This window comes from Tachypleus tridentatus, chromosome 12 (assembly GCF_004210375.1).
Source record: "Tachypleus tridentatus isolate NWPU-2018 chromosome 12, ASM421037v1, whole genome shotgun sequence".
NCBI lineage: Eukaryota > Metazoa > Arthropoda > Merostomata > Xiphosura > Limulidae > Tachypleus > Tachypleus tridentatus.
The window spans coordinates 76,794,311-76,817,266 of record NC_134836.1 but is presented as its reverse complement, the minus strand read 5'-3'; the positions used below and the strand labels follow the sequence as shown (position 1 = coordinate 76,817,266).

The 22,956-nt window shown below is 34.8% G+C and overlaps 1 pseudogene across 1 annotated transcript in view; it reads left to right on the top strand.

Moving 5' to 3' along the window:
* LOC143235670 (cell adhesion molecule Dscam1-like) overlaps positions 1–22,956 on the top strand; it is a 79,992-nt pseudogene that overhangs the window by 21,804 nt on the left and 35,232 nt on the right. Inside the window, exons 3-12 of the transcript XR_013019348.1 lie at positions 436–594; positions 3,623–3,772; positions 4,489–4,606; positions 8,682–8,845; positions 11,172–11,441; positions 14,324–14,731; positions 16,606–16,767; positions 18,417–18,704; positions 19,232–19,351; positions 21,344–21,517. The product of XR_013019348.1 is annotated as a cell adhesion molecule Dscam1-like (transcript). The remainder of the gene's footprint in view (positions 1–435; positions 595–3,622; positions 3,773–4,488; positions 4,607–8,681; positions 8,846–11,171; positions 11,442–14,323; positions 14,732–16,605; positions 16,768–18,416; positions 18,705–19,231; positions 19,352–21,343; positions 21,518–22,956) is intronic.

Here is a 22,956-nt window from a genome sequence, read left to right as displayed (position 1 = left end):
TAACATGCGGGGACCCTGCGCAAGTACAACAAATACGTATATATTTATATAGTATATGTGAAAATTGCTGGACACTGAGTTCTAAGATTAATCGAATTGATGGTTGAATGAATGGATTCATGAAGAAGAAAGAGACTATATTTCATAAGTGTATCCGATGGGATAAAATTTAGAAACCAATGTAGAATTTTTGTCTGTGAAAAGTAATACGTAAAAACGTCGCTTGATTTTAGTTGATTTTCGATGTACAGCCACATGATAAGTTAAATCACAATATTCAACTGAGAGAGTCATTGGACATAAACTTATGAACTGGAGGTATTTTTTCATATCGATTAAACTTTAAAACTGATCTTAATGTTGAATGACTTTTTAAAAACATTGTAATGTTTTTACGGTATAAAAATACAAGTTTCTTTTCTTCTAATTTTCCAGCAATAAAACAATTTTATAAAGTGCAGGTGTTTGATGAATTCGTTACGAAGGGAAATATAGCAGTGATGCGATGCCACGTGCCTTCCTTCCTTCGTGACACTGTCACTTTCACGTGGGAAAGAAATGACGGAGTGAAAATGACGTCAACGGCTTTACAAGGTCAGTAAGATTTTAACGTAGAATTTTTCTCCTATCAATATGATTTTAGTGTAGAGTAACTCTCTGTTCAGTAAGAAAGGCTCTTGAAAAAGATGTCTTCCTCAGATCGCTATTCAACCAGACTATTTGAAACGAATCCCATCTTGGCAATAATACGTTTAACATCGGACTTTTTCAAGGCACGGCATTGGCTGATTAGCTCTCACAAGTAGTATCTATAGGTGTTGCACTCCACCATAGGCCTAATAAGTTTGTTATAAGTCAAGAATAATGTTTGTTCCTACTTTCTCTTCGAATTTATGGTAGAAAATGGATATTTAACAACTGTTCCTGCTTCTTTCAAAACCTGTTTTGTTCATCTTGTCCTTTACCAGAATAATTCTAATTTTTCAGTCGTGAGAGGTCGTTATTTATTTTCGTACTTGATCTTTCGAAAGTAATCGAATTAAAATAACAACTGGAAAAACCTTCAAATAATTTTATGATATTGGGTATTAAACTACTGAACTTTTTATAAGATATTTTTTTACCTTCGGTTGTTTAGTCCAATAAAGTAATTTAATTGGTCTAATAACAAAAATATTTATTTTCTGTCCGTTTGTCCAAGAAGGTATAATTCCAAACTCAAAGCTGTTCACATGGAGTGCGCGTGAGTTGGAGGCCCTTGTCCAACGACTCGGACAGTTAACATTTATTCATCTGTTTTTACCGTCTATAACTAAACCCATAAAACAAAATTCACAATGTAATACCCACAATATCTTATATTAAAACACGTGTAAGCACATGAAACTTTGAGCAGACAGCGATTGGAATTGCTGCTACCCGTGTATTTTGCCCCTTCTTTTGTTAGAAAGACTCTCATGGTCTATAGTATATTGGATTGAAGGGCTTGCGTACGTGAAATTGATTTTCCTCCAAATTCTTTAGAAAGAAAATGGTTAGACTGCCAAAGGAAATGTAATATAACATAAGATGATACTTTTGTTTGGCCAACATTGTTGTTTGAACCCAGTTACTCTTCTAGATATGCCAAAACTTACATTTATACAGGCGATACGTTCAAAAGAACAGGTCGATTTCTGACAAGTATGGAACAGCGTACGTTTTGACTAGTTATTCGTCCAGAGTTTACTGCTTTAATATAATAATACATTTTAATAATTAATAAAATATGAGAATAAAGCAACATAAGCACAACTTGTCAACATTTGTTATTAATAATTATAATTATTAATTATTCATAACTAATTTTTACCTTTACAACGACTTGTAGCAGCATAAGATATAACCTTCAAATTGCAACTCCAGGTGAGACAGCGGTATACATTTAGAGACCAGTTTTGCTTGTTTTTGAATTTCGCGCAAAGCTACTCAAGGGCTATCTGCGCTAGCCGTCCCTAATTTAGCCGTATAAGACAGTGGAAGGCCGCTAGTCATCACCACCCACCGCCAATTCTCGGGCTACTCTTTTACCAACGAATAGTGGGATTGACCGTCACATTATAACGCCCCCACGGCTGAAAGGGCGAGCATGTTTGGTGTGACGGGGAATCGAACCCACAAGTCTCGAATTACGAGTCGAGTGCCTTAACCACCTGGCCATGCCCGGCCAATGGTGTTGGTATAACATCCTGAAAGCAGTAATAACCATAAATGATTATTATTTCCCTAACAAGATCTGTGTGCCATGTTGCAGTTTTTAATCAGAAATAATGTAGCTGGATATCCCCTGTAGACTTCCTTTTACGTTACATTATTAATGAGCTACTGTAAGCCACGAGTGAATACTGCTTTTACATTTTCGACATTTGTTAACTCACCATTGTCACGATTCTGTGTTACGCTATAATTGACACGACTGTAGATTAGAACTGGATAGAGTTGGAATTACCTGGTATTATGGCCCGTCACGACCAGGTGGGTTAAGGCATTCGACTCGTAATCTAAGGGTCGCGAGATCGAATCTCAGTCACACCAAACATGCTCGCCCTTTTAGCCGTGGAGACGTTATTATGTTATGGGCAATCCCACTACTAGTTGGTAAAAGAGTAGTCCAAGAGTTGGCGGTGCGTGGTGATGACTAGCTGCCTTCCCTCTAGTTTTGTTCCCCGCTGGTACAGTGGTAAGTCTACAAATTAACAATGCTAAAATCAGGGGTTCGATTCCCCTCGGTGGATTCAGCAGATAGCCCAATGTGACTTTGCTATAAGAAAAAACACAGAAACACAGCCCAATAGTCTTACACTGCTAAATTAGGGACGGCTAGCGCATATAGCCCTTGAGTAGCTTTGCGCGAAATTCAAAACACAAATAAACAAAGCAAAACCTGGTATTAAATTGTAAAAACCAAAACAAAAAATGCAGGTTTGTGCTGAACTTATCTTTAAGGCTTTCTTCTTGTGCTAAATTATAACTGACACGATTTTGTGTTAATTACAATCAACAGTTTGAAAATTCAAATAAAATGCGATAATTCACCTAAGTGAAATGGAAAAATAAAAAAAGGAAAAATACAGTGAGTATATATATATATGTAAAAACGGTTCGTTTGGGTTGAGAAAATGTTTTACGTAGAGAAGCGAACAATGTTTCGACCTTCTTCGGTCATCGTCAGATTTTTTACGTAAAAATTTTCTCAACCAGAACATGACGATGACTGAAGAAGGTCGGAGCGTTGTTCGCTCCTCTACGTAAAAACATTTCTCAATCAGAACCTGACGATGACTGAAGAAGATCGGAGCGTTGTTCGCTACTTTACGTAAAACAATTTCTCAACCAGAACCTGACGATGACCGAAGAAGGTCAAAACGTTGTTTGCTCCTCTACGTAAAAACTTTTCTCAACCCAAACGTTCCGTTTTTACATATATATTTCTCTACAAATGAGTTTTCTCGACATCACTGACAGTGAATATAGTTTTCCTTTATTGTGCTTCCAGCAGAAAATAAATAATTACAAATATTAGGTCCGTCAGTGAATCTCAAAGTTATTTGCGTAAAATCATTATTGATTTGTTTTTGAACAGGTGGCAGATTCAGTATTCTACCTTCAGGTAAGCTTTATATTAGAAGGGTGACAGCAGACGATGGAAGAGCCAGTTATAGTTGTTTTGCTCGACATCGCTTGACGTCACAGGTTATAAGCAGCGTCACTAGTGGGCGTCTAATTGTTAGAGGTGAGATGTGAAACATAGTCTTATTCTACAGTGTTGTTTTGTAAGTAATCTTTAACACTTAGATTCATCAAATCTTCCAAACGATTATTCACATATCTACAACTATAATTATTCAACTAGGAATTATATATGAAAAACGTCATTAAACAAAATATAAAATTTATATTTCGAGTTTCCAGAAGAAAAGAAGAAGAGCATTCTATAAGTAGTGCAATTATTTGAAACTCAAGAAATTTAAATATAATTTTTTTCGTTGTTGGTCATCAAGTTCTCTCAATGTTGTGTTTTTTATTTCTTTCAATGGCGTCTCTTGTTTTCGTTGAAACATATAAAATGGACAGTATTGAGAATTTGACCTACTTAATGACCATTACAGATTTCTGACCTCTGATATCCGATATTACTTGCCTTAATTAGAATAGTTTTTGTTTGTAATAGTAATTTTTGGAATTATTACTTTCAAAATGAATTATAAAACGCTTAATAAAAACTTGTTTATACTGTAAATTTTTCCGATAGCGATTCTGCAGTAGTTTCTAAGAGTTCCAGGACTTCGTACACGAAGTACTAACTAAGTAATATAGGTGCAAATATTGTGTTCAGAGAAATACTCGGGTAATTAAAAACCTCATGATTTTCCTTTTGTATTTTTCATTTTAATTATTCTCAAGTAAGAAATGTTTTTTCGTGTTTTTTTTTTTTGTTTTTTAAAACAGAACCACAAAGTCAGTTTGCTCCAAATATTGTTGACAGACAGCATCTGGTTAGAGCCAAAGAGGGCGACACTGTCGAGTTAGGTTGTGTCGCTCAAGGGAATCCTGTCCCAACGTACAGGTATTCTTATGTCACTAAATGTTTAATTATTTATTTTTAATATTAATTTATCTTTTTATTTAAGTCCACATCAGTTAACTTTTATATATTTTTAATGTTAATTTAGAAAAGTAAATGATACAATAGTACTATGTTGTTATTTTTATATACTTTCAACACGAGGTTCTAAATTACTTTTGTAATGACTGAGTATATGTAGGCTAGTTTGTTTGTTTGTTTTGAATTTCGCGCAAAGCGACACGAGGGCTATCTGCGCTAGCCGTCCCTAATTAAGCAGTGTAAGGCTAGAGAGAGGACAGCTAGTCATCACCACCCACCGCCAACTCTGGGGCTACTCTTTTATCAACGAATAATGGGATTGACTGTCACATTATAACGCCCCATGGCTGAAAGGGCAAGCATGTTTGGGGCGATCGGGATTCGAACCTGCGACCCTCGGATTACGAGTCGAACGCCTTAACACACGTGGCCATGCCGGGCCTTGGAGAGAGAGAGCCGTTAAATCACATAATTTTATACTGTATTGACAATGAAGCATTCTATCCAGACATATGATTTATAATAATTTGAAATTAGCAGTCTCTCTGATTATTACGAAATTAATCATAAGAAGCAGGTAACATTCTGAAGATTGATATCCCGTGTCAGATATTGTAAAGTTCTCGGTTTTTAATATCTGTTCAGGTTTGTTTGTTTTTTTATTAACTGAATGAACAGAACGCAGCAAGGCTTGGAACAAGAGATGAAATTTTGGACGTCATATTAGCGGTTAAATTTATCGAATAAAACTTGTTTTTTAATTAATAAAAAATATTAATGCCATTCTTTGATCGTATTAAAATTATATATTATAATTTTAATTTTTCTGTGCACTTAAAAATAAATATTTCCACGTTAAAGCTTCTTGAAAATTACGTCTATCCCTCAAATGGATCAGCGATAAGTACGCAAACTTATACCTCCAAATTCCGGGTTTTGATATCTGTGGTGGGCACAGCAAACGAACAAAAAGCACTATTAACAAAACAACAGAAGTAGAGCAAGTTTATTCAGCAGATAATCCGATGTGGCTTTGCTATAAGAAAAAAAACACAGACACACACAAGTTTACTCTTCCTTAAAGTATCATTTAAGTGCCATCTACTAAGCAGAAGAAATATAATTCTACAGAAATGAAAGTAACTCTAAGGGTAGAACGCCCCTTTTTTTTTAAAGCAAAGTGTTATATATTTGTTTTACATACACATTGTACTCTAACATCTGTTGTTCATTAAGTACCATAAGTACCACTACGATTAATGATGATGAAGGTTTTAGTTAAGAATGTTATATGTATGTAAAGGCAGTATGTAAACACAGTTTTTGTTTTTAAATAATTGAATTAAATATCAACAAGTTTGTTATTGGTATGGATGTGAAAACGTCTTTCTTGTTTCGTTTATCGAACGCCGTAAATGGCGCGACATTTTATTAGCAATGTCTGTGAGTTGTTAAATTTTTCTTATTACCTTCATATACATACATAGTTTCGGAAAGAACAAAACAAAATACCAAGTCGATTAAAGCTAAAAGAATAATTAAGTACAACAATGTTATGTAAGTAAAACTTTAAGTTTTTTTGTTTGTTTGTTTTTGAATTTCGCACAAAGCTACTCGAGGGCTATCTGTGCTAGCCGTCCCTAATTTAGCAGTGTAAGACTAGAGGAAGGCAGCTAGTCATCACCACCCACCGCCAACTCTTGGGCTACTCTTTACCAACGAATAGTGGGATTGACCGTCACATTATAACGTACGGCTGGGAGGGCGAGCACGTTTGGCGACTCGGGCGCTAACCCGCGACCTCAGATTACGAACAATGTTATGTAGGCCCCCAAAAAAAAAAAACTTTAAGCAGAACAATGTTATGTAAGTAAAAACTTTAAGCAGAACATTCTTACGTAAGTAAAAAATTAAATAAAACAATATTACTTAAGTAAAAAACTTTTATTAGGCGACGTTTGAAGTAAACGATTTTTAGCAAACCTTGTTTGTCAATTTTACTTATTAAAATGTTCTGTTGTTCCAGTTATGTTAAAACGCGTGTGTCAAACTGAATTTTAAAAGCCAGGAGCAAGAAAGAATTGAATAGCAGCAACCAAAACTACGAAACCAGTTAACAACAAATGTTTGAGAAAAGGTTGCGCTTTTACATTTTATTTCTTTGTTCAGTCTTTCTGGTGTGTGTTCTCACTCCAACCAAAGTCACGTCGGGCTATATGTTGAGTCCGACGATGGGAATCGAGCCCCTAATGTTAGCGTTGTAAACCACTAAAACTAGCGCTGTACCACCGGGGAACTATTGTGGATTGAATTCGAAGTTTATTCATTCGGTTTCAGGAACAAGAAAGAGGAAACTAAACAGTATCTACAGCTCCAGTTTAGCCATAGGTTATTAATTCCATTAATATACATATATGTATAATATAATATAATAATACCTCCATAAATATATATAAGAGAAAACAATACGATATTTCTTCAGAGTATGGATGTTTAATGAAATAAATGAATATGTTAATATCTTATCGTAGTGATACAAACCCGCAGCTATGATAGAATTAATATTTAAAATCGCTTTATCTTTACAAGAGCACGTGTTTCCAGTTACCTTTCTCTAAAGTTCAATACGACCTCAAATTAAATATATCCACATGGCGATGTGTTCAAGCTCTAACAAATGACAAAACAAACAGAAGTACTCAAGCACAAGAGATTTAGTTGGTGTGTGTAAACAATATATACCAATGTCTTTTATATGTCATGCCATTTTGGAAACAGTTATCCTTTTGTTAAGACTAAAACTAAACTAAATAGTTCAATTACCTTGTTTATTCGCCTCCTTGTATGTAAATATGGAAGATAAAATAATTACGTTCGTAAGAAAAACATTTCTCCAAATAACGTGTAGCTGCTGTTCCATTTTATAATAAAATTCTGAACAAAATATATGTATATGTGTGTGAAAAAAATCCGTTTACATTGTAATGAGCTGTTTCAGGCTACCCAGATACATGTGTGTGTGTATATTATTACTAGTAGAATATTTCCATGAAGTTATGTTTAATCCTTCCTGTGAATTCAAGCGAAGTCTATAAAGTTTTAGAAAAGAACATTAAACGGTTGAAAAAAACATATTTTTCAACAAAGCGAAAATTTAAAGATTCAGTAAAAATAACTAAATGTAGGCACTGTGTAATATTGAGTCTGGTAACTGACTTAAAAATAAATTACTCATCTCTGCGCTGGTTATTGTTACACTTCTATTGTTCTAAGAATTTCCTTCTCTTCTATTTTTCATGCGTGGTGTCTGCCACGTTTTAACAATGAAGTTAGTTCAAGTTTAAAAACAGTTGCTAAACGTCAAGTTTAAACTTTAGTAAACAGAAAGTTTTCTTTGTTATTAAAAAAAACATTTCCTTTTAATCGCCCTGCTTGCATGTTCTTTATTCACTCAATTAGATCATTGCTGCTGGTCGTATATATTTTATAACGCTAGAAATGAGTACTATCTATAATTTACTTCTTTAATACTTAAACTAATAGCAGGGTCATACTTTCAACACATTGAAGTATTAATTTGTGTGTGTGCGTTTTTTTTAATAGCAAAGCCACATTGGGCTATCTGCTGTATCCACCAAGGGGAATCGAACCCCTGATTTTTAACGTTGTAAATCCGAATATTTACTGCTGTTCCAGCGAGGGACCATTTATTAGTGACAATGAAGGAAAGGCTCGTTTTTACGATATGGTACAATAACGAAACACATATTATATACCGCCAGTGGCACAGCGAAATGTCTGCGGAGTTACAACGCTAGAAATCTGCCTTTGATACTCCTGGTGGGTAAAGCACAAACTATCATTTTGTACCTTTGTGCTTTTCTTCCAACAAGCAAACTTTTATTATACAGTTAATCCATTTCTTGCTCACGTGCGTAAGCTACTCCTTTCCTTTTGTACCACATTCTTCTATCGGAACTTATTTTGCATATTCAATTATTCCAGTCTCTATCTAGCTTATTTTATGCTTACGTAGGTGGTACAAGGACAGAGAAATAATCTATGGCGGACGTAGAATAATCCAAGTGGACGGATCGTTGATTCTCCAGTACGTGGGCTCCACTGATTCAGGAAATTACATCTGTATAGCAAACAACACGAAAGGCGAGGAAAGTGTTGATATTAACCTCATTGTCTCTGGTAAAATAACCTCACTTATTCTATTATGATTCAAATTATATTTTTTTCTTCTAATAGCTATGAGTTGAAATGCTGTAGCCTTAAAATCACTTCTATTAACGTTGTTGTCGACGTACCCTAAACATAACCATTACAGTAGACCTCGACGTAATTGAGAACTTTTATCAGAACTTGTGGCAAACCGGGTTTTCTTATAAATAAAAGTACCCGCGTATTAGAAATGGTAATGCTACTTCTGCACAACAGGCTATTTATTAAACTTTTGTATACCAAGCACAACAATACAGATAAAAATCAGATATCAGTGAATTTAATTCACTGTTACTATTATCCGAATCCATCAGTAACTACCATTGACATAAACATACTTTCCTATATAGAATTACCATGAAACTGAAATTTTATACCACCATAGAAAAAAAAAGAGAAATTCCCTTTAAACATCACGGTTCAGATAGGCAGTTACGTACTAACATATATGTATTGTTAATTTATATTGTGTTTCTAAAATAATCCTCGTCTGAGAAAAAAAAAATTATCTATAAACATTACTGTAAAGTAGTTAAAGATGTTACAAAGAACATTATCCTCGCATTTTCTTTATTATAAACATGAAAGTACATATAGGTAAAGAAGTTAAGAAAAACGTTACCCTCGCATTTTATTTATTATAAACATGACAGTAAATTTGTTACTGATGTTAAATAGAACGTTACTCTCACATTTTTATTATAAGCATGAAAATGTTAGTTAGAGATGTTAAAATTAACATTTCCCTCACATTTGATTTTTTATAAACATGACATTAAAATAGTTAAAGATGTTACAAAGAACGTTACTCTCACATTTTCTTTATTTAACATGACAGTAACGTAGTTAAATATTTTAAAAAGAACGTTACTCTCACATTTCATTTATTATAAACATGAAAGTACATATAGGTAAAGAAGTTAAGAAAAACGTTACCCTCGCATTTTATTTATTATAAACATGACAGTAAATTACTGATGTTAAATAGAACGTTACTCTCACATTTTTATTATAAGCATGAAAATGTTAGTTAGAGATGTTAAAATTAACATTTCCCTCACATTTGATTTTTTATAAACATGACATTAAAATAGTTAAAGATGTTACAAAGAACGTTACTCTCACATTTTCTTTATTTAACATGACAGTAACGTAGTTAAATATTTTAAAAAGAACGTTACTCTCACATTTCATTTATTATAAACATGAAAGTACATATAGGTAAAGAAGTTAAGAAAAACGTTACCCTCGCATTTTATTTATTATAAACATGACAGTAAATTTGTTACTGATGTTAAATAGAACGTTACTCTCACATTTTTATTATAAGCATGAAAATGTTAGTTAGAGATGTTAAAATTAACATTTCCCTCACATTTGATTTTTTATAAACATGACATTAAAATAGTTAAAGATGTTACAAAGAACGTTACTCTCACATTTTCTTTATTTTAACATGACAGTAACGTAGTTATATATTTTAAAAAGAACGTTACTCTCACATTTCATTTATTATAAACATGATGGTAAAGTAGTTAGAGATGTTACAAAGAACGTTACCCTTACATTTTTTTTATTATAAACATGACAGTAAAGCAGTTAAAGATGTTAAGAAGAACGTTTCTCTCGCATTTTCTTTATTATAAACATGACAATAAAATAGTTAAAGATGTTAAGAAGAATTTTACCCTCATTTTGTTTATTATGAATATGACGGTAAAGTAGTTAAAGACGTTGTGAAGAACGTTTCTCCCTCATTTTGTGTATTGTCAGGATCACATTGTTAATTAAAGATGTTAAAAAGAACGTTACGCTCATGGATTATTCAGTATTAGTGTGATAGTAAAGCAGTTTAAAGACTTTAAGATGGGCATTGGATGTCGTTGTTATAGTTTGTTTTTTGCAGTGCCACACGATGAGCTATCTACATTCTGTCCATTGCAAGGCATCAAACCCTAAATGTTATGCCGATTTTCTGTAGACTTAACAATGACTTAATGGGCTATCTTCATATTGGTCATAGCGAGGAATCAAACTCCGTATTTTTACGTTGTTAAACCTATAATTTTCCCGCTGGACCACTAGAGTTAACGCCTTTTTCTTCCAATAGTGGACAACTAATTATAAATCTCATTCGCTATTTGCTTCCGAGTAATCGATTTTGCACTTATTGTATGGGCTCAATTCGACTGTTTTTGGTTTTTGTCAGAAGTATTTACACTGGTTTATCTTTTTATTTTCTTAGCTGTTTTTGCTAATCAATATCAACAATTTTTGTTTATGTGCGTATCTGAAGCTTCCCTCTCTGTTTACGTCACGCCTCAGTACCACATTGCTGACATCGGTCGTCCTACTACATTAAACTGCTCTATAACAGGATATCCGATTCACACTGTTCAATGGATGAAAAACGCCGCTCCTCTGGTAACAAATTCCAGAATCACACTAATAGCGCAAGAAGTGCTTTTCTTCTCCGTGGTTAGAAGAGAAGACAGAGGCATGTACCAATGTTTTGTTTATAATGACAAAGAATCAGCACAAGGAACAACCGAACTAAAGTTAGGAGGTAAGTCTATTCTTTCAATTGTTCTTTTATTTCAGCGAATTTAGTTCGAAATTGGACGTAAATCATTAACAATTTGTTAGATTTTGAAAATAATATCAGATTAGCACAATATTAGACGATGAAAGTCAGTACAATTTATATTTTTGTGTGTGTGTGACATTTTGACTATGGATTCTAGAGTGTTAAGTATCACTTTACAATTAGGTATTAAATACCAATACAAATATGGTGGATTTCTTGTTATTGTTGTGTTTGTTTTACTTTATGATCGTGGTGGTGTCTCCAGTTTAAACGATGATTGTCACCACACCGCTATGCTTTGAACACTACTATAATTCTGTATTAATTTGTTTTGCATTTTTTTTACTAATTTGTTGTTCAGACATGGATATAGTGGCTATCCTGCCTTATTAAGTTTGTATCCTGATGATAATTGAAATGTCCTACGCACCTTAATCGCGTCCTGAAAGTAACAGTTATCTAGTTATGTAATTTAAAGACCTACAATGCTTTGTGATACTAGATGCTGTCCTCCATGTGGTCAGAAGTTCAAAATTAGGAACCTGAACCTTAGTACTATCTGACCTGTCCGTTTTGCGCGTGTCGCCTTTGATGCTGCTCAGGCTAAAGATTATTTTCTCACAAAATCAGGTGAAAGTAACAAGTACCGTTGTTGATGCTGTTTTATCACAAATCTACACAATGGAATATCTGAACTTTGTCCACCGCGAGGTAATCGAACCCCGGAATTTAGCGTTGTTCGTTTCTGAACATATTTGTGACTAATGCAGATTGTGCATATTAAACCTCTCGGTTTAATAGTTGCAAAAATGAGAATTTATATTTCTCTTTTCACTACTATGTCAGATTACGAGTCGAGGGTTCGAATCCCCGTCAAACCAAACATGTTCGTCCGTTCAGCCGTGGGGGCGTTATAATGTGATGTTGAATCCCACTATCCTTTTTTGTTTGTTTCTGAATTTCATGAAAAGCTACACGAGAGCTACCTGCGCTAGCCGTCCCTAATTTAGCAGTATAAGACTAGAGAAAAGGCAGTTAGTCATCACCAACAACCAACAACTCTTGAGCTACTCTTTTACTAACGAATAGTGGGATTGACTGTAACATTATAATGCCCAAGAGTTGGCGGTGGGTGGTGATGACTAGCTGCCTTCCCTCTAGTATTACACTGCTAAATTAGGGACGGCTAGTGCAGATAATTTTCGTGTAGCTTTGAGCGAAATTCAAAAAACAAGCAATCTTCACTTCTCCAGTGACTCTGAAGGCTTATAACGCTAAAAACCTTTGCAGGACATTTTTTTGAATTTTTGTATTAAGTCACTGATTACAAAAAAAAAATCTATCATGGAACGTCTTTTCTCCAACTTCAAGAAAACTATAAGTTCTATTTCAAAGCAATCTAATAAAGTGTTTTACCAATTGCATGTTTTTTATTGTATTCAGCTTTACGTAAAATTTGTTATATAATGATTAAGCCTTCTAGAAGACTGTTTCTTTGAAGTGTAAATTAGAGAGTTTCGCCCTCTTTTGATGAGTTTTTAGTTTGACATATCTGTCCATGAGGCATTTAATTTTCTCTGTTTTGACGAAGTGAGAAAGCAGGCATCTAAATAGAGTAGACGCACATTTCTGTGAGTCGATAGCGGTGGTTGGGTTTTCACCATCTTTGCAAATTTGGAAGGAAAAAGAAAATTTGTTATCGTGTTAACCCAGGCTGCGGAGGAATGTGTAAGTGATTTACTATCAGAGGAAACGTCTAAATGTCAATGGAAGGTTTCTGTGTAAATTGAACAGGTTTATGGAGAAACTGAAATAAGATGGAAAAACATCGGGTACAACTCCAAACATATCTCCAAAGTTCTGTCTTCTCCAGGTGTGGAGAAAAGGATTTAAAGTTTGTCAGTACCTCTAAATTCTTTTGTTTAATATTTTTTATCTTCGTCACGGTTTCGTCATCCTGCTTATGTGTAAGATCTCATTTTGATAACTGATATATATATATATATATATATGTACTTATAATAAAGCAGGCAGGGAACTGAAAATTGAACTAATTTGAATAAGTTACTTGAATGAATCTGTTGCTAGTGTTACTGTTTTTATTATCTTTGTTTGCTTGTTTTAATTTCGCGTAAAGTTACAGGAGGACTATGTGCGTTAGCCGTCCCTAATTTAGCAGTGTAAGACCAGAGGAAAGACAGCTAGTCATCTCCATCCATCGCCAACTCTTTAGATAGTCTTTTACCAACGAACAATTGAATTGACCGTCACATTTTAACGCTCCGCGACCCTCACATTACGAGTGGAATGCCCTAACCATCTGGCCATACTGTGCACCTTTATAACCTATCAAATACATAAACAAAAAATAAAGCCGACGTACGCTAGCTAAGCTTTTGTCCCCACCCAGTGTTTCACTGATAAGATTGAGAGTTTAAAACGTTAAATTCTAACCCTGCGGTGAACATAGTGTAATTTTACTGTTAAACAAACTCTTCAATTCGATTATTTTGTACTTAATTAAAGGTACATTTTGATTGTTTGTTGCACTTGGCTGGTCTTAAAATTACAATCTAAAATTTTTTGGATAACGATGGCAGTCTGCAGGTTCGAATCCCTGTTACAGAACATTTCCAACTGTTGAAGAGTGAGGTTATAACGTGAAGATCAGTTCGTTGGTATAAAGAGTAGCTCAAGAACTCGCTGCGAGTGCCTTCCCTATAGTCCACCACTACTAAATTAGGAATGGCTAACACAGTTGGCTTTACAAAAAAAAAACTCCAAATAAACAAACAAACCTAATTCTAGATAGCAGGAAGTTTGTAAGTGATAAGGTTATTTACAACTTACCTTTTTTTCAGAGGTTCCTCCAACCTTTCTATCAACGTTTACAGAGCAAAACTTAAAACCTAGTGTTGAGCTTTCGCTAAGCTGTTCTGCTTCCGGAAATCCTTTACCACAAATCACGTGGACCATGGAGGACTTTAGCATTCCAGAATCATCCAGAATTAGATTAGGAGACTATGTAACTTCTAAAGGGCAAGTAGTGAGTTACGTCAACATCAGTGACGTAAGAGTTGTGGACGCAGGAGAATATTCTTGTATGGCTACGAATATGGCAGGTATGACAAAACATTCTGCGAGTGTTAATATCTATGGGCCTCCAGTTATTCGACCTGCGAAAAATATTTCTATTTTGGCTGGAAACACCATGACGCTACGATGTCCAGTGGCAGGATATCCAATAAGTTCGTTTATGTGGACACGAGGTGAGTTTTATTATTTCTAATTATTATCATATTATCTTTGTAATTCAGGTTTCAAGTAGTTGTTTTTTTATCAGAAATTTTAACAAGAGTAAAACTAGTAGAGCAAAATGATTGTTTTTATATTCTGATAAGTTACTATTTAATTTGGTCAAAACAACCAACAACGATGTATTCAACGACACTAAGACAAAGATTTCATAACTGTGAAAATTGTATTATGTACAAGGACTGACATTTCTGTATTTTTATTAATCGAAAACTAAAGTGTGTTCACTTCCAAGATCAAGTAAGTTAGAATTTTTTTTATTAAAACAGATAAAATATCTCATATTGTTCGATGTTTCCCGCTTTCTTGATATCGGTGGTGGATGCAGCGCAGATAACCCATTAGTTGTGTAGTTTGGTTTGGTTTTGAATTTTGCGCAAAGCTTGTTTGTTTGTTTTGAATTTCGCACAAAGCTACTCGAGGGTTATCTGTGCTAGCCGTCCCTAATTTATCAGTGTAAGACTAGAGGGAAAGCAACTAGTCATCAACACCTACCGCCAACTCTTGGGCTTCTCTTTTACCAACGAATAGTGCGATTGACCGTCACACTATAACGCCCCCCACGGCTGGGAGGGCGAGGATGTTTGGCACGACGGGGCTGCGAACCCTCGACCCTCAGATTACGAGATCCACACCTTAACACGCTTGGCCATGCCAGGCCTCGCGCAAACCTACACGAGGGTTATGCGCGCTAGCCGTCCCTAAATTTGCAGTGTGAGAGTAGAGGGAAGGCAGCTAGTCATCACTACACACCGGCAACTCTTGGGCTATTTTTTTTACCAACGATTAGTGAGATTGACCGTCACATTATAACGACCCACGGCTGAAAGGGCATGTATGTTTGGTGTGACAGGGATTCGAACCCGTGACCCTTAGATTACGAGTACCTTAACCACCTGGCCATGACGGGCCTCATTGCATACCTTTGCGTTTAACAACAAATAAATAAATATTGTTTGAATTTTAAATGCTACACTGTAGCCAAAATTCTGGCATGAAGAGATTGTTGTTTTACAATGATCTAAGTTATGAATAGTTTTAAAGTATTTTACTGAAATTGCATCAAATAATGCAAATATTAGTTTAAAACTTTTTTTTCATTATTCGTTTAAATTTGAGGAGAGTTAACTAGCCAACTGTATACTATACATTTGATTAAGCAACTGAACGTGTGATGCATTATTATTAAAGTATCTTATAGGATTATAAGCCTGCTAGGTGTCCCAGCCCCATAGTGGCTAAGCGGTGACTCCGAAGGCTTATAACACTAAAAACTGGGTTTTGATACTCGTAGTGGACACAGAACAAGTAGCCAATTTTGTATCTTTATGTTTAACAGTAAACAAGCAAGACAAGACGCTTCGATTGTGTTTTATTTTCAAAATACAGGTAGTAATTTAAGTTATTTTTACTGTATTGGAATACATTGTCGTAACATTAATTGATTCACTATGGGTTTTTTTAATTCCGAAGAAAAGGATCAAAATTTCCCCTAAAATATTACATTAAAAAAAATAGAAATCAATGGCGTAAAAATGTACAGTTAAAACAAAAATTAGTAGAGATAATTTATTTGTTTGTAGTTGAGCATAATGAAACTACACAATGGGCTATCTGTACTCTGCCCATCACGGCTATCGAAACCTGGTTTTTAGTGTTGTAATTTCGCAGACGTTCTGCTGTGGCACTGCGGAAACAGTTGAGATATAATGCCTATTATTGGTTTCTTGGTTGTAATATTCTGTGAATTTTTTTTGGACCACTTATAGTTGGGGAAAAAATCTTCATCGTACAAATAATTTTTGTTTTCCTGGTTTTCTGCAAACAGCTGGTTCTCCACTGCCGAATTCTCTTCGTCAAGAGCTTAAACCTGGCGGGAAACTTCTTGTAAAGAACGTGGAGCGTGCGTCTGACGAGGGAGAATACACGTGTACGGCGAAAAATAAAAATGACCAAAGCGCAAGTGGAAAATTGTTTGTCTCAGTTAATGGTAGGTGGTTGGTTGTTTTTCTAGGTTAAAATGTTTACGGTGTTGTTAGCTGTTCAAGACCAGGCAGCTGTATTTAAAAAATAAGGGTTAAATTACAATTACATTCTCGGATTGATTTATTGAACATGTCTGGTGCAAAAAATATAATATTTGTTAAATAAATATATAAGCTGGTAAGGAATACAATAGTGAATACTCCATCTGAAAATACATATTTAAAATTTTGTTTGTTAAATACATCTTGATTGCGAAGGAAGTTCTAATCTTTTTTAAACACTTACCAAAAAAATTGAGATTAACAGATTGATAAAATGAAAATTTTAATTTCCTTGAAACAAAACAAAAGGACCAAAACACCGCCATTATTCGAAAGTGATGGCACTTTTAAAGCTCAGTTTTCCTACTTTTTCTGTCCCTTTTATTTGTAAATCAACGTCCTTCTGAGCTTCTAAGAAAACGTTATGCAGTTGGTGGCAGACAAACGACAAATAAAATATATTTACTTGTCATAACGTTTCTCTCCGTTTATAAACATGTTATACTGTTTTGAAAGTTAAGTATGTTTTATATTTCATCAGTTTTGTTAGCGCCTTCAGTGTGATGTTTATTAGCTAAGCCTAATCTAATTACTTTATGTAATAATAAATACAAGAGTTAAGCCTATCTCGTATAATTTAACTGACCATTTTTAGAGTACTATGAAACATACTTAGCTTACAAGACAGTATAACATGTTTAAAAGTCGATGCAATGTAAAACATACATGGCTTTCAAATAGGTATAACATGTTTAAAAAACTGACGCAATATGAAACATTAATTGATCATAGTTTGATATGCCACTGGAGAAAAATATGATAATAATGTATAATTATGATTAGTTTTTTTAGTTTTAAGTAATAATCTTGTGGTAATTTTCTTAAAGCGACCTTTAAGCAACCTTCAGGGTGTTATATTAAATAATGTTGGCCAATGCCGTGGTTCGCTTCACCTTACTTACACTCCTCAAAAAAAAATTTGTGTTCCGCACGAAGAAGTTGCGAATGCATTATGAGAGTAGAGTATCATTGAATTCCAATTATTCGTCCTGCCAAACGTAACCCTGGTATAATGGTGACTTTTTCTGTTTCTTATCTCTTCGGAACGTACAAATTGTTAGTGCAGGCAGGTCTTGTGTAAAAAAAAAAGGCCCGGTATGGCCAGATGGTTAAGGCACTCGACTCGTAATCCGAGGGTCGCGGGCTCTAATCCCCGTCACACCACACATGTTCACCCTTTCAGCCGTGAGGTCGTTATAATGTAACGGTCAATCCCACTTTTCGTTGGTAAAAGAATAGCCCAAGAGTTGCCGGTGGGTGGTGATGACTAGCTGCTTTCCCTCTGGTATTACATTACTAAATTAGGGACGGCTAGCGCAGATAGCCCTCGAGTAGTTTTGTGCGAAATTGAAAAAATAAAACAAACAAACAACAGATACTTCACCGAAAAGTGAAATAACTTTCATTTTTTGATCTCCTTTAGCTTTGAAACGACGTGTTTCTGCCTCTATTTATATAACAAGTGACTCGTTTATGAACAACTCAGAAACTAATTTGTGAGTTGTTTTTTTTATTATTCACATTTCCTTTATTTGTAATTATTTTGCTCTAGTGGCGCCACATATCGACGAAGAAGTCTTTCCTGAGAAAAGAACAGGGACTGAAGGAGAGAGAGTAAAACTGTTGTGCAATATTGTTAAAGGAGATCTGCCAATAAGAATCACGTGGGATAAAGATGGCGTCCCTTTAAGTCGAGAACGAGGCAGAAGAATCCAAAGTCTGGAGGATTCGTCCATGTTGATTTTGAAGCACTTAAAATACAGAGATTCTGGGAATTACACGTGTCATGCGTCCAACTCGGCTGCGTCTGACAGCAGAACGACAGCCTTAGTTGTCAATGGTAATATCATGACGGGAGTTTGGTGTTCCATTTCTGAATCATTTTCTGCCACATTTTCTGAAATATTTATGATAATTTAAACCGTTTGAATAAAATCAACAAATATTAGTAGAGTGAATTACAAACATTGTTATTGCTAAGAAGCACTATAAAAGTAGAGGTGAAGCTCACATAATAATTTTTGTTAGTACTTTGTATTTCGTTTTAAAATTCTGATCTACAATGTCTTTTTAAGGTAATATTTTAAGATGTATTTCTTACGTTTTAAGCTGATAATAATGAAATAAATACACATGAAATATTGTAAAAAATATACAGATAGAAGCAATGAAACAATATATTTGTCTATATTCCTTGCAAATTCTCTGATACAGTTGTTCATAAAATTCTTATGAATGTAACAATTAAAATAGTTTTTTTTTCTTACCAATCCACGAGTAACAATCACTTCGTGACCTAATATGATGATAAATTAACTGCGATAGACAGTTTTTATTTTTAAAACTCCATTGTATAATATCGTACAGTGCCACCACGCTGGTTGTTAGAGCCCATTAATAAAGATGTCATTCGGGGTGAACAACTGACAATTGACTGTGTTGCGGAAGGCTACCCCAACCCACGGATGTCGTGGAAGAAACAACTAGGTAACAAAGTTGATATGTCTTTGATGTTGTTGTTGATTCATTCGCAGGGAAATTTTGACGTATATTTAATAATTATAAAAACGTATGATTTCTATATGAAATTATTACTTTTTTAATCTGATGTAAAATGGGGTTGGACGTGACGTAGAAGTTAGGGTGCCAGTTGTGAAACTAAGGGCTTATGGTTCGCGTCCTGCTGCTATAAAATCTCGTTCCGCGCTTTAGGGTCGTGGACTTCTGGATGCGTTATAAGGATGACAGTGAAATGTCACTATCCCAAGAACTGGCGGTTGACGTTATTCACCAGTTTCCCTTTCGCTAAGTCTCCCGCCATTACAGCGGTAAGTCTTCGGAGTTAAATCGCTAAAATCAGGGATTCGATTCCCTTCGGTAGACTCAGCAGATAGCCCGATGTGATTCTGCTATAAGAAAACATACACACATCCTTCTGTTAATCTATCGGTTCAAATTTACAGATAGCCAGTGCTCATATCTCTTGTTTAGTTTTTCAGGAATATTTTAAACAAACGAATTAAAACTACAGAAATCTTGTATATATACACGTATGACGTCAATACTTAAATTTTAGTTTTGAATGTGAAAGAAGTAGCGGTTTACTCACGTTGCTTAACTTTCAAATGTTCTCAGTTATAATCCAGAACAAGCTGTAATCTACACATCTAACGTTCGCCATCTGTCTTTTAATTTGTTCTCAGTCTTAACTTAATTATACGTTATACGTAAATTAAACGACTTCACTACTTTGATTTAAATTTGACCTCAACTATCACGTCGTGTTTTGATTCATCATGCTTATGTGTCATCACTTACTAGTAGGCACCGGCATGGCCAAGTGGTTAAGGCGCTCCACTCCTAATCCGAGAGTCGCTGGTTTGATCCCCGTCACACCAAATATGGTCGCCCTTTCAGCTTAATAAGAGCATTATAATGTAACAGCCAATCCCACTATTTGTTGGTAAAAGAGTAGCCCAAGAGTTGACGGTGGGTGGTGATGACTATCTGCCTTCCTTCTAGTCTTGCCCTGCTAAATTAGGGACGGCTAGCGCATATATCCCTCTTGTAGCTTTGCACGAAAGTTAAAAAAACATTTTGTGCATCCGCACTTTTTTTAAAGAATGAAAGAGTGAGTTAAGTGACGAAATGTGACACACGGATACGCATTAAAATGCTTTTATGTGTTGTAGTAATTATTTATTATTTTCATTAATAAAACTGTTAAAATGTCTAATGTTACATTATTGCACTGTTGACTCCTAATCACTCGTGCCATCCAAGTGATCATTTGTTCACCCTAAGGCGCCCCCACACCTTGAAAAACGCTTTCATATATAAATACTAATTCGTTTATACTTTATGAACACAATACAATGTTCCGTAATATCATATGATTAATATTTAGTATGTTTCTGTTTGCCATAGAAAGTACATGTTTTTTGAAATAATTATTCTAACACAAAATATTTTTTTCGTACTGTCTACGTTTTTATTCAATTCGACTCTTCCAGAAGTGTCATGTTGCTACATGTATTATTATTATCAAAAGCATTTTTTATTTATAGTTTTTTTCGTATCGTTAAATAGTCTAACCTTCCACGTGTGTTTGCTTTTTAACAATCGAGAACAGTGTTTACAGTAATTCGGGATGACGAGAAACCCACTTGAAGGAAAAATGTATTCTTAGGACGGCTGGTACAGGTATTAAAACTATAGTTAAAATAAAGTACACTACAACGTTTCGACCTTCTTAGGTCATCTTAAGGTTACTTCAGGTTAACCTGAAACTGACCTAGGAAGATCGAAACGTTGTTCTGTACGTTATTTTAATTCAAGTTTTGATACCTTTACCAGCCGTCATGAGAGTACAGTGTTTACAGCAGTTTAACCTTCCACGTGTATCTAATTGTTAACAACCAAGAACAGTGTTTATATTTACTAATATTTGTCACTTTTATTGAACCACGATTTCTTCAGATTCAAGTCTGGGAACATTTCGAGAAGTCCACCCTAACTACCGAACACAAATATACAGCAATGGCACTTTGGCCATTCAAGACTTGGAAGATGGCGACGATGGACACTATATATGTCAGGCTACTAACGGCATTGGAAGTGGATTGACCAAACTCGTTGACATCACTGTTCACGGTAACCTGTTTTATCATTTAATTAATGTTCATCAATTTTGAAATATAAAATATGAAATATAAGGAATCTTTGTTTTTAAAACAAATAAACAAACAAAAATTCAATAGATTTGGGGGGTCGCGAAAAATATTTAGATGGAAAGGGCCTGTAAAGTACTATAGTATGAGAACTGCTAAAAACGATAATAACGTTCTAAACTGATTGCAAATATAACGTTTAGCCTGATTTATAACATCGAAGTTATATATAATTAGTGTTTTACGCGATACTAAAGCTCGGCATGATCAGATGGTTAGGGCACTCGACTCGTAATCTGAGGGCCGCGGGTTCGAATCCCCTTCACACCAAACATGCTCGCCCTTTCAGCCGTGGGGGTTGTTATAATCTGCGGTCAATCCCACTATTCGTTGGTAAAAGAGTAGCCTAAGAGTTGCCGGTGGGTTGTGATGACTAGCTGCCTTCTCTCTAGTCTTACACTGCTAAATTAGGGACAAATAAAACATCTGAATAATATAGTAAGCACGTTTTAGTGTTATACATTTCTACTATCCAATAACGTAGTGTTTGCTACACTTTTCTCATTCACGCTCTCCCTCAAATAAATGTTTTTTTAGTTTCCACTTCCTTTTAAAAAAAAAGTGAGTTAAGAGGCCACATTAAAAACGCGGAACACATTAAGTTACTGTATGTGATGTAGTAATTAATTATTATATTCATTAATAGAAAATATATTAAAACATTAATTTGCATAACTGCGCTACTGATTCTACCCTAATCGCTCGCGCCCAAAATTGGTCGTTTTCGCACTCTGGTGAGTGTACCCCACACTTTGGAAAACATTTGAGAATGATGAGTTTTCAAAAAGACAGCCCCCTAGTGGCGCAGCGACATGTCTGTGGACTCTCACTTCCATAAATCGTGTTTCGATACCGTTGGTAGGCAGATCACAGATAGTCCATAACTCGGGAAAATAGTTTTTTTCGAAGACAGGTTATTCTTATTTTTGTATAATGATAATGAAATGTTTTAAGAAGAAGAAAACAGTTAAAACTATACGAAAATTCACTGAACCCTCGTTGCTCATGTCTGGACTCGTTAAATCCTTCAAGTTAAAAATATATAGTAATTCAGTGTCATGTGATTTTTTACCCCTATAACTAAGACATGATCTTGAGTTATTGTGGCTTGAAACAATATGAAAATGCATAAGGTTTGTGATAGCGATAGGTGGTTTAATAGCACTATAAAGAAAACATAAGGCTCGAGTTAGTATCTTGTGGCTTTTAAACACTATAAAAGAGGCATAAGGTCCGAGTTAATGTCACGCTGTTTTAAACTGTATAAAATAGGCATAATGCTTAACTAAGTGTGGTGTATTTGGAGTTCTCTAAAGAAAATAAGTCTCAGATGTGTAGCTTTTCACAGAGTTACATAATTAA